Below are 13,511 nucleotides of genomic sequence, written 5' to 3'. Positions count from 1 at the left end.
TATTACCCACATAACAAATTAACAGGAAAACACCTAAGATGTATACCAACACCTAAGATGTATATGGTTTCTAAACCACAAGGCCTACAATAAAGTATTCTGGTCAAATCAGTTCCTATCGCGGGTAATCTGAGTACCCAGAAATTCGCATCATATTGCGGGTGACTTGTAGTTAAGAGCCCTATTTCTACTAGCCCTGCTGTCTGTACCACGTCCATTACGGACACTATCATCATGATTACCACTGCAACCTCCAAGCTATGTTGGGCAGAGGCTCGAAATAAGCATGGTATGCTTAGTGGACACGGTTGTATACACGCAGGTGCACCTCCATTCAATAGACGATCGATCATAATCTCCAAAAGGATATTCTCCTTCAGATTTAGAATAGGTGAATAGCATAGCCTACCTAAGACTTCATCACACGTAAACGTTTTTCAACATTTGGTGTAGGCCTATTTCTGCTTAATTTCTGCTTCAATTTATGCAACACTATGGCCTGCATCGCTTCCGCGTCATTACAAATGCACGTCTTTGTGTTTCTCGCGTGTAATACAAGTAGGCTATTTCCTAAGTTTGCGCAGCGATTTTGGGTTTGAATGAAGCTCTGGATGTCTAGCACATAGTGGAGCAGAGTACAAATGAGATTTGTCACCATACTTGGAACTATCGTCTATTTTAATAAGTATAGTTGTTTGTCGCAATTAAAAATAGTCTCAAGGGCCGGATTACATTATTATTTTGACATACGCCGCGGGCCGGAATTGGGCCGGACGCGGGCCGGATTTGGCCCGCGGGCCGGGTGTTTGAGACCTCTGTTCTAAATGGAACGCGATGTAAGCTGTTCAGATCTTTTCCAAGCGTCTTGGAGACGTATATGTGCTGGCCTGGATGTCTATATAGTTGATGACACCAAATTAATAAGAAGGCTATTTCTGATTTGGGAAACTTTTAGCCAATCTTCCTGCAAATTATCAGACGTGAAGCACCAGGCATAACTTAATTTCGCGGCTACGTGGACCAGTAAGCTAATTGTTGAGGAGGCCCATAGTTTGAGAAAAGCTGCAGATCATAGACAGAGAATAATGAGAACAGTAGCCAAGGCCCTTGGTGCGCGCACCCCCGCTTTCACTTTGACTCGTGCATTTCTACATTGTGACAAAAACTGTCAGAGAGAGAGTGAATTTTGGTTTACTAATAATGTGGTAACAATTATCATTTCAATTCTACCTCATATCTGATCACTGCAGACTTTATAATGCAGACTCAAGCAGCCTTGAAAGATGCACACTTTGAATTTGATCAGAGCGGCTCGGGTTATTCACTGACGCTAACTTGATGTGATTGGCTGGATGACCGTTCAATCAAATCAACAGACTTATTTGTGTCTCTCTGTGTGTGCGTTATCAGAGCCCACCCTTATTAGACATACGGTTCCAACTCTTTACGTGAGCGTTTATTTCCATATTTTACTTTCGTTTTAATCTGACAAAAAGTGTGGGGGATAGAATCGTGTTCCAGGAAAAGTGTGTACGTTATAACACCCACATCCCGCACGCTTGCTACGCGCCTGTAAACACCTGCAAACACCGTAAGAGCTTGTCAACTCTCCAGTAAATATCTTTACATGCATTCAGTTCCAGCTTCACATTCCATAGACCTCTCCAGAATATATCCCGCCTCCTAACTTCCGTATCCATCCAACTTCCGGGCGTGGATTGTCTATGGGAAATAACATGGCGTTTTGAAAGATCGTACCTGTCAAACTCTGTAGGTGACAAAGTAGAAAAAGCTGCTGGGCAGATTGGCCTACACACTTCTGCCATCTAGTTTCCACTGGATTTTTTGATTTTCGGTGCCGTTTGAGTAGTATAGTCTATAGTGTACTACTTAAACGGCACCGACAATCAAAAAATCCAGTGGAAACTATATGGCAGAAGTGTGTAGGTCAATCTGCCCACCAGCTTTTTCAACTTCGCTACCTACAGATGTTTTACCGGTATGATATTTCGAAACGCCATGTTATTCCCCATAGACAATCCACGCCCGGAAGTTGGATGGATACGGAAGTTACGGAGGCGGGACTTATTCTGGAGAGGTCTATTCAGCTTCACAGTACTGTTCGTTCTGACACAGGCAGCTTCCTTCCGTAGAAGTGCATGGTAGGATCATGTCAAAATAAAAGTCCTTTGAAGTGAAGTGCTCAATAAAAGTCCTTTGTCCTTTTTACAAGTTTTAACATTACTTTGCATAAACAAACTATAAAAGTATAAAACACATAGTATGACAACACACTTATTTAACAGGGTTATCTACAGTGTGTGTGTCTGTGTGAGTGGTTGTTATCTCTGCACTTGAAGGTCAGGGAGCCAGTGTAAAGAGAGAGAGAGAGTGGAGAATAGAAAAGACGTTTATTACACTTGAATTATGAAGTTAAAGATATTTTATATCTAAGTTTGACCAATTTGAAGGTGTTTCTTGTCAGAGGAGTCTCAAATTCTCTTTTAAAATGATGTTTTGATGTTAATAGCATAACATATTAATTCAGTCAAGAGTTACTTCTCTTAAGAGTGGAACATGTTTTGTTTTGGCTTGTGTTTGGTCAACATGCCTTAATTATTTTATTTTTGTTTGTTTTACTGTCAATGCTAAAAGAGACATCTAATGCCCTTGTTTGATATTCTTGGTAGATTTGCCAGTTTTGGAAAATTATGTGCCATTGAATTACAATTGTCATTGAATAATTTCTACAGTCCTAAGTGTTTGTTTTTCCTCTGGAACAAAATGGAGGGGGGTGATCTTTCAGTCCTGGTTCTGGGATGGGCCTCTGGAAACACCCGTAAGGGAGCTGAACACGCAGCAACGGGTAAACCAGAGACCTACAGGCAGACCAGGGCTGTTAGGTTGCTACCGCCCATCTTATCTTTTTTCCCCTGGTGATTCAGGCCCTAGCCCTAGAATAAGATATACTCAGAGAAGCCTGAGATTCTAATATATGAGAGATCTGCTCACAACAACAAGTAAGGTAACAAACCACCAACATTTGATTAAGTGACTGAGTAGTCACACTTGAGTTGTATGACTTTAGGTGTAGTTACGCTTGACTTATGTAGCCACTGAAGTATATAAGCACTCTTAGAATGTAAAACTCTTTGTTTCAACCAGCTGTGCTGGTTTGCAAAGATTCAATATAATTGGATGATTTTTGATCACTGGCTCCTGTCTCATCTTCTTGATTCCGAATTGATTTACCTAACAGAATTGCGAGAGGTCCCGGGATCCCAACATCTGGGGTCAGAACGAGATTTCTGAAAAACCGTACACGGTGAGGTCTGGGACCTTGGATTTGGAATCCTGAAAGCCCTTGGTTGTCTGAGACAGCAAGTCGAGATGGCTGATCTTCTGACCCCCGGTGACGGGATCCTACTGAAAGGGAATTCTCCTGAGACGTCGGAGCGAGAACCAGTGATCAAGCAAAAAGGCGAACGTTCGGTGAGTAAAAAAATAAATAAATAAAAATCTCCTCCGTAGGGAGACAAGGCTATTTTGTAGTAGTAGTCTTCGGATGAAAAGAAACCCAAAGCGAATAGGCTCAGGGGTGATTCATCCTAAATAAGAAAACTACTAGGAGGGCTATTTGGTAGAAGTAGTCCTAAGATGAGATGAAACCCAAAGCGAAGAGGCTCAGGGATTCATCCTAAATAGAAAAACCAAGATTTATGAGATCCTTCTGATATTTATAAGGACCTCTGCGTAGTGCTCATTGGTGAGGGAAATAACAGTTTGCATGTTATTTGTGATGATCTAAAGTGTATATTTACACGGTTAGCCTCAAATGACATTGATTTAATCATTGACTAAAATGTCATAGGGTCACAACCTCCTACATTATCCTCCAGTGTTTTATATACATTTTTGATATCTGATATCTCCGCCACTCCGATTGGCTAGGTGTGTAGGCCTTGAGCCCTGCCAGGTCCTGCTTTGAGGCCACCAAACACTATGGTGAGCGACTAGCTGAATGGGCGACAGTGGAAGACATACAGGTTCTGAGGGCAGAGAAGGTTCTGGATAAAAAGGGGGAGAGGGGCACAAGTGGCAGAATTTTTAGCTTGGACATATGTATTAAGCATTGCTCCACAATATCGTGCTTCTGGCAGTGACAACACTGACAAGAGTTGAAGCATATCAGTTAAATTCATACTTGGGTGCCAGTTTAGCAAAGTTGTAATCTTACCAACAGCAGTGAATTTATCAAATTGTTGATGCTCTGACGCACTTAGCTCTAGGACACAGTGTTATAGGCGACAACATTTTAGCTAAGGGAATAATCTTGCAGCCTTGCTGCAGATCATAAGGGGGAGTCTGATTAAGAGTAGTCTGATAACATAGACAGCTAGCTCTTGCAGTGTATCAAGTTATGACTAAAGATAGCTTTTTCTTTCATGGAGGATGAGAGGTTGTTGATGTTCACTTCACTATTCTGGTTATTAACAACACACCCACTGCAGTTGTTATATTGGTATTATTATTTTTTTCTCATCATTGACATGAAAAAGGGTTTACAACTGTTTTACAACAAACCAGTGTCAAGATAATATGGTATGATGACATACTAGACCATATTGTTTACAATTATTTATGATACAGCAATGCAATAAAATAAAACACAACCTTTCATTTGTTTCAGACGTTCAGAATATGTTCAGAATAAAGTGCTAACCAAGTTCTTTAAAACATGTCTTTAGGCCTGCTTTAAACAATGTGGAAAAAGGTTAGGATAATTTACCTTTCCTGTATGATAAACAATTCTTGATATGAGGCACACACAAAAAAAAAGTATCTATCAAAAGTATCAAAAGAAAATCATGATCATGTGAATTTATATTTCATTGCTAATTACTAGTTTGGTGACAGACCATAGCAGTATTGCAATTGAAATCTTTTTAATAATGTAGCTGAAACTTAGGAAGCACTACTGGGGCCTTGGGCCCAGATATGTATATCTATGTGTTTTGTTTCAGGGGCAATCAGTGATCAAAAGGGGGAGCCTTACAGACTCTACTTTTTTCTGAAAAGGTGGTACACCAATGGGATTATCCCAACTTGATATAGAAATGATATAGATGAGTTTCTGAAGTTTAGAGGGATTGACCAAATATATTCTTTTGATTTACTGTGGTTGTTATTGTACACCAATCATGTGTAGCTATTTTTCATGACTTATGGAGAAATTAGTTAAATCATGTATCTAGTCATGTACCTGCTTATTTGGATCTGACTAACTTTAATGAAACAAGTGTATAATCATTTATATTTTGTGCATTTTCCCAGTGACATTATTTGATTAAATGTTCCAGCCATAAAGGCTGAAAAAGGGGGACTGAGAGAAAGTGGAATAGAACATTATGTCCAATATTCCAATATATGGTTTAATGTTCTGCATTATGTCCAATATTCCAATATGTGGTTTAATGTTCTGCATTTCTCATTATTAGGTCACTTTGATACTAAAAGTATGATTCTATGTAATGACTGTATATGATATCTGTACTGTCCCTGTGTATATCTCTGTGTGACTGTGTTTAGAGATAGGAACATTATGACTTTGCAGTGTTTTACTGTTCTGCATGGCTGCGTCAGTAGCTATCTGCTCCGGATTGCCAGGCTGCCACTAATCAGGGTCTGATTCAGTGTAGTCCACGTGAGATGGGATGACCAACGCCATCTCCCGTCAGCCTGGAAGGATACTTTAACTCTAACTATTCCCTTGTCTAGTTAGAGCAGCTGATGGATCTTTAGGTGAAGTCATGCTGTCTCTCCCTTGATGCGCATCATTGTAAATAAACTCTATTCCTAATTTTTCATACTATTGGTCTGACTGGGTCTATATTAAATCTATGGTATCAAAATTACCATCAGTTGCCAGGTTTTAGCCTATGACAAAACGGTTGAAATTGAAACTAAGCGATCGTGTATGTGTAGGGTGTATTTCATACACAATCTGGCAACCTGGGAGATGTCAGACTAATAGAAAAAAAAATGAATGGATCAATGATTTTAAAATGAAGTTTGCATGAAGGCCATGCAAATTACGGGAGTTTTCCGGGAGAAATAACAAAACGGGAGGGTGCTGGGAGATGACCTTGAAATACGAGAGAACCCGGGAAAAACGGGAGTGTTGACAGGTAGGCTATGCGTTACACTTCTGATAAACTACGTTCTACAATTTCATAACAGGATATGCCTACAACAGACTTACCGCCAAGTTGCGTAGCCATCATCTGCTTGGCTCCAACAAACGTATTAGTTGAAATAGAACAGTCTTGCAGGTCCTCCGAGAAAAGGTGAAGCTTAGCTTTGAGCGAGGTTAAATTAAGCCTATGCCTAGACCTGACCTAGATTACCGTCAACCTCGTCACGATAGCGCCGAGGTTGCTTGCAGCCAAATTCCCGAAGTTGACGCACCCAGCCTCACTGCAGTAACCTACACCGGCGGATTGCTTGCCTAGAAGTGACACAAGCAGGCGGGTTGCTGTTATATAGTCTTTCAGCTGGAGTGGGCGTCTGTGAGAGATAGATTTTTTTGTGGACAAAGGATGATTTTTCTGTTTACTGGCTATATTAGCCCATATGTAGCCTATACACAACAAATTGGACAGTGTCAATGATACTCTGTAGGAGTACATTTTACACCCGTGTATGGGTCCAAGTGTCCAGTGTTGGGAGAACACCAGAGTTAAAATATTAACACTATCACAGAGTTACATTTCTAGCACCACAAGTGTTCAAATGCACTCTTTCAGAGGCATCATTTGACACTACTTTGAGTAACTTCAACACCTGTAATAGTAACTTCTGCAACACTGAAATAATAAAATGAAAACTCTGATTCAGTGTCCTTTCAGCACCTGATAAGGTAAAATGTTCCACTTTAAGATAATATTTATCCCCAAAATATAAAGAAATACAGATTTTGAGAGTACCACTTAGTCTTATGCAGAAATAATATGTAACACTGTTAGGTTTGTACACTAACCAAAAAAACATTTAACACCGACTACAAAGCAATCAGAAAGACTGGCTGGGCCACTTCAGAGACTACACCCAGGGATGACCGGAGCACTCAGAGAACTTTTATTATTAAGGTGCACAAACGACTGACGTTTCGACGCACTGCGTCTTCCTCAGAGTCAAACCATACTGGTAACATTGCACAGATAATAAACTCCATTCTCCCCTCCCTCTCCCAAGACATTGGTTAGTAGTGAGGGGTGGGTATTAACAGCAATTAACCAGTACAAGCACTCGTAGAAAGAAAAGTAAGCATCAAATACATCATTGGTCAGTGTGAATCAGAAGTGAGTCAAAATAAATCAAAATAAAAAATGACATAGTTAGAGAAAACATGAAAGACATAATTCTTCATTTAAACCATGGGGCTCAACTGTGTTGAGTGTATGGATCCAAAACGCTTCTCTTTGAAGTAGCATTCTGACAACGTCTCCGCCTCGTTGGGGAGGCAGTATTCTGTCAATTCCCCAGAATTTCAGTGTGGCGCAAGAGCCATGATTCACCTGGACATAATGGCACGCTAATCCATGTTTTGGTTTCGTATGGCGACTTTGTGCTCAGCAATTCTCTGTTTAAGTGGGCGTTTGGTTTGTCCCAAATATAACAACCCGCAAGGACATTTCAGAATATACACCACATGGGTAGTGTTACAGTTTATTAGGCTCTTGCGCCACACTGACATTTTTTTCCTTGCCCCTGTTGCTCTTGGGTGCTCCTTGTTGGTGCCCTCCCATCCCAATCCTCCCCCACCTTTCTTATGCAGCCCTTGCCACTTAATCTACTAAACCCCTCTTCTACTGCACTTTTTACCCCCCCCATAAATGCACAAATAGGCTGACACCAGACATAATTTCACTGCATTTCTTACTTCCAGTAACTATGTGACAATAAACTTCCTTGTATCCTTTTCTCTATGTCATTTTTTATTTTGATTTATTTGACTCACTTCTGATTCACACTGACCAATGATGTATTTGATGCTTACTTTTCTTTCTACGAGTGCTTGTACTGGTTAATTGCTGTTAATACCCACCCCTTACTACTAACCAATGTCTTGGGAGAGGGAGGGGAGAATGGACTTTATTATCTCTGCAATGTTACCAGTATGGTTTGACTCTGAGGAAAACGCAGTGCGTCGAAACGTCAGTCGTTTGTGCACCTTAATAAAAAAAGTTTAAAAGTTCTCAGAGTGCTCCGGTCATCCCTGTGTGTAGTCTCTCTGAAGTGGCCCAGCCAGTCTTTCTGACTCTTTAGTCCTGGACTGTGAGCACCGATAAGTCTTGAGTGCAAGTGACACCTGTCTTACAGACTACAAAGCAATATTAACTCATTTAGAAATCATTTTACACCAATAGATTTAGACAACAACAAGTTGCAAAGTGTGCAAGTGTACAAGTGGAGTAGTGCAAGTGGAGTAGTGCAAGGCAGCCATTGTGGGTCCAAAGTTCAGGATGTTATGTAGCTGAGGGTGGAGGGGGGAGAGGGGGGAGAGAGTTCAGCATCCTAACAGCCTGGTGTATGAAGCTGTTGGTGAGTCTGGTGGTGCAGGAGCGCAGGCTTCTGTAGCTCTTCCCAGAGGGTAGTAGATCAAACAAATTGTGAGCGGGGTGACTTGCATCACTCACAATTGTGGTCGCCTTGCGGGTGAGGTGGGAGGTGTAAATGTCCTTCAGGGAGGGGAGTGAAGCACCAATAATCCTTCCAGCTGTGTTCACTATGCGCTGCAGGGCTTTCCTGTTGTATTCAGTGCCATTCAGTATACCACAACAACATCGTTTAAAAGCTGAGAAAAAGCTCTTTCGTGTGATACATGTAATATCTGTGTGAAGAGAAGGCTATCGGGAGTAGGCTAGTTCAGCAAAGAATGGGTGAATTTGGACGCACTTTCTTTCTTGCCGTGCGCTGTCACATTCTCCACTGCGTAAAAGACATGGGCTAAATGAATTTGCCTTGTGAATGCTAAGCTTAATTTGACAGACCATAGGCTAAATAAAAATCGCTAATCGGATGCAAAGCAGAATATATAAAGAAAGGGGCACCGAGGCCACAGTGGCTGTGAACCTCGATTTTCAAAGGGACATCACGGCCAACGCAAGGGGCAACGACATGGCCGCCGTAAAATTCCCACCCTGGGGGTCGTTTCTAGAAAGCATCGTTTGCTAACTTGCGTCGCAACCTTGGTAGTTCGCTCCATCGTTCTTGGATTTGGTGTTTTAGAAAGGGTAGTTCGAACTCTCAATCGCAAACAAGGACGCAAAGTTTGGTCGTTTGAACTACTGCCCCTAGGCAGTCGCACTTGTGTCGTTCCTTGGTAGTTCCTGTTGGTGTCCGGAGCGCCTAACCAAAAATCACAACCGCCTAACCAAAATTTGCGAAGTGGATGTTTATCTCGTGACTCAATGATTGATATATCCTGTAGCTTAATTTTGATTAAGACACTGCTCCCCTACTTGGCTCATTCTTGCTATTTATGTTAATTAAAGTATTGCCTTGCTTTTAGTATTATAATCTTCACAGTCCCTAACAAAAGCAGTGTTAAATGGCGTAGTGGCTAAAGCAGATGACTTATTATCCCAACGTTGTAGGTTCGATTTTCTTATGATGTGAGATTGTCCTCTTGCTTCTCGCTACCTTCTCAAAACCTATTGTTGCGTCTCGTAGGCCTACTCTTACTCAGAGGTGAAAAGAAGAGATAGGATGCGAACTCCGGCCGAGCGCGCAGTGCACCAACGCGCTGCCGTCAAGCCACGAGACAGTTAATAACCTATGGCATACCCAGATATTTGTCCAGTCTATATATTTTTTCCAACACAGATATTTAACACAAATAATGACTCATATGGTCTGCTTAAGTTAACTGTTTTATATGCTTGCAATAGGTTTAGGTTTTGGCTGATGGCAATGACAATACCAGCATTAATCACTCGGTTTACATTAGAAACATGTCGACATAGGCCGTGACAGAACATTTCTAGGGGGTGGGGTATTACCATGGCAATGTATATATAACTGGAGAGAGTGACTAAGTCCCGCCCCCATTCATTTCAATGGCCCATGCTAGGCTAGCTACTTCAGCCAAAAAAGTTTGAAATTGACCGCAGCCATCTTTATGAAAATGGCGTTTCATGGGTGTTCGTTTCCGGCACCAGGTAGAATTAGCCTAGGCCTATTAGATTCCACGTTACAGACAGAGACAACGTAAGGTACAACGGAATGTCGTTGATGAAGATTGGACATTCCCTCAGAGGAAAAGAAGTTGTTCGTGAACGCGCTTCACTTCACCTCGTTATAAGCGCAAATGTATTTCATTGGTTGGGATAACATTTTGGGAATGGTGGTAGAAGTTTGCCCTGTCTCTGAAGTCCTAGGTTATTTAATGTGATGTTCATATGTGATAATAAACAATGCGAATCAATATTGACTCACTTTAGGCTACATAAATTATGATCCCTAAATGTATATTTGGACAGGCTGTATACTAATTGCGCAATAAGCTATTCAACGAAAATGACTATAATTATGTAGACATGGGATGAAGAAAATTGTGGATAGCTGGGATTTTTGCTGCACCCAGTGTGAATTTGCAGCTTGTTAAACCTAGGCTACATTTGCAGGCAGACGAAATGAAGGCAACGCAAATTAAACTTACCGATAGAAGCGCAAATCCCTCGGGTATTGAGGTTCAAGCAGGCATTTCAAGAGTCTGCAACTGTTGTTGGATATTTGGATTTGCTTCGACTGGCAGCCTGGCCATTTAAATCAAATGCATGGCCTAATCATGTCAATGTTGCAAGAAAGCAAACTAAATAAGCTTCGTTTTAAATGACTTGGGGAGGTTACATGATCCCGACGTTGCCTTGTCATGGACTACAGGTAGGCTACTACAGCGTTTTAAAATATTTCATATACACAACGCAATGAGTAGGCTAATAATTGGATATAGGTCATTGCTATGCATACATGTATTGTCATAGTCAGTTACCTTGTCAACCCACAAATAAGGCAAATAATAGTATATGACAACATTTACTTTTTTCTTTTATTTACCACAAAGTCTGGTATAATAAGCCTAAACAATGTAGGCATTAAGTCAAGTATCAGTAGCTTAATCCAAGTAGTTAGTTGTTTTATTTGTCGTCTTCCAGAAATGCAAACCAACATGGACGCGCGAGGACGCTCGTGCCCAACACTAAACTCGTGCATGAGCTGTCATCTACCAATCAGCATGTAAAAACTGGTGCCGGAAGTTGCAACCATGTAACGCCATGTTTTCAAAAATGTCGGCGGCCAAATGCCATGCTAAGTGGCTGAAGCTAACCCTTCAAATCCTGACCCCCTGGGTATTACACGTTGCCACTGTTTCCACCAATGATATGTATCGCTGCATCATCAACAACGTTGTTGGAACTACAGTGTTCGAACGTCGGAGGTAGCGAATTGCGACACAGGTACGATGCTTTCTGGAAACAGGTGTAACAGTGTCGTTGTTTGGTCGCAAGTTGCGTCGTACCATGGTGGTTGAGCAACGTCGTTGCTAACTTTTCTAGAAACGACCCCCTGCTTATAACACAGTTAAGGAATGACCAATGTTAACAAACTAACTGGCTAGATCACCTTAGAAAGCAAACATGAACATTAGCTAAAAACAAACCTTATTCAAAACGAGAATAATACAAACACTAAAACTACAGTTAAAGGTCTTTATTTAAACCAGCAACAATAATCTATATTACATCTAGTAGCCTATAACCATTATGGAAATATAGCTAAGCCCTCTCTACTGAAGTATGAAACAGCCAGTGATGCACATAGTGTGCAATGGTAGGGGAACGCTGCTGCTCCGGTATTTATACTTTTATATTTACCCTCGAAATTCAGACGGGACGAATTAGAAAAGTGTGATTGGCAGATTCAATAGCTGTCAATTAAAATGGACCAATTAGGTGGGGCAGAATAAATATTTGGAGGGCCATTGCCCCTCCCAGCCCTATTCTAGATCCGGCCATGTCGAGGCGCCATAGTTTGTCCAATCGGTTTGCTGGTATAAAATGAATTGCGCTGTCTGTCTGAAAAAGACGTGCTCTCTTCCCATGCAGTCGAAATGAATGTGAGTCTTCAGAACAGGCTTGTCATAGTGTCACCCTAAGTAGCCTATAATGTGAATAACTTGTTATTTTATTAAGGATTTCTTTCTTTTTGCAAAAAAAAAGTAGCCTACAATAGGCATGGCCCACTGGTTAGCACTCTGGACTTGTAGCCGGAGGGTTGCCCGTTTGAGCCCCGACCAGTGGGCCGCGGCTGAAGCCCTTGAGCAAGGCACCTAACCCCTCACTGCTCCCCGAGCGCCGCCGTTGAAGCAGGCAGCTCACTGCGCCGGGATTAGTGTGTGCTTCACCTCACTGTGTGTTCACTGTGTGTGTTTCACTAATTCACCGATTGGGTTAAATGCAGAGACCAAATTTCCCTCACGGGATCAAAAAAGTATATATACTTATACTTATATACTTAGTAGGCTAAATAGCAGCATGTTGAAATGATGTGCCAAATTGCGTTTTTTATTACAATGATAAAATTGTAGGCTACAGGCCGATGTGCGTTTTATTTGGAGACTGTTTTGCGAGACCGAGTTTGCTACTGATATTCTGGGGATAGGCTACAACATAGCCAATGTAGGACTTTAGCCTTTTAATATATTTGCTGCATTGGATCAGTCTTTATAGAACAGGCAAGAGTTTTCTAGCCTCACGTCAGCAGTGCCGCATCACCCATTAAAACAACCAGCGGATGGCGGGCGGGTGCGGTTTTGAAAATTGGTCAAAAAACGTTGGTGCGGATGGATGATAAGTTTTGCTATGCAGTTACGGTTGAAATAATAGCCCATCCGCGCATCTCTACTCTGCACGCAATAGGACAGCGCTGAGTCCCATGCGTTTTCCCACCAGCGGAGCTAGTTGGCTAGTTCAAACTTTTGCCAACTTAAAACAAGCTTAACTCGTGTCACACTGTTGGCCAACAGCAACATCCATCTTCTTTGTTTTCAAGTAGCAGGGAATTCAAGCCAAACCGTTGCAACTCTGCCATCAATCATTATGTTAAGCCCGCCTAATGACTCTATACACGATTTGATTGGGTTGATAGAAGTTAAATTTTTCGAGCTCACAAGCCAACGGAGAGTTGCTAGACTAGCCCTGGAAGCAAATGTAATTTGCTGCCGCTAGGGTGCGTCTAGATTTCTAGGCTAAAACTCTGGACCAACACTGGCAAAATAATTGACACCGCTAAAACTATATAAAACACACTGACAAGTGTACAAAAACCTCAATATACTCCACAGTGTAAAAAAATATACTCTTTAACCTCATACTCTGGGAAAATAACACTCTGGCATTTGCTGTGTACAACCCCTCCCTCCATCTCCCATCTGTGGTCTAACATCA

At 41.5% G+C, this 13,511-nt stretch overlaps 1 long non-coding RNA gene across 1 annotated transcript in view; it reads right to left on the bottom strand.

Annotated features, from left to right (window-relative positions):
- LOC143106294 (uncharacterized) overlaps positions 1-6,497 on the bottom strand; it is a 33,596-nt gene extending 27,099 nt beyond the window's left edge. The window contains exon 1 of the long non-coding RNA XR_012983654.1: positions 6,263-6,497. This is a non-coding gene — a long non-coding RNA (uncharacterized LOC143106294). The remainder of the gene's footprint in view (positions 1-6,262) is intronic.
- Positions 6,498-13,511: the final 7,014 nt, after the last annotated feature.

This window comes from Alosa pseudoharengus, unplaced genomic scaffold (assembly GCF_046254945.1).
Source record: "Alosa pseudoharengus isolate Yale_2024_CS ecotype anadromous, Long Island Sound unplaced genomic scaffold, YU_APseudo_1.1 YU_APseudo_1.1_scf_6, whole genome shotgun sequence".
In the NCBI taxonomy this organism is placed as follows: Eukaryota; Metazoa; Chordata; class Actinopteri; order Clupeiformes; family Clupeidae; genus Alosa; species Alosa pseudoharengus.
This window is presented reverse-complemented; position numbering and strand designations above follow the sequence as displayed.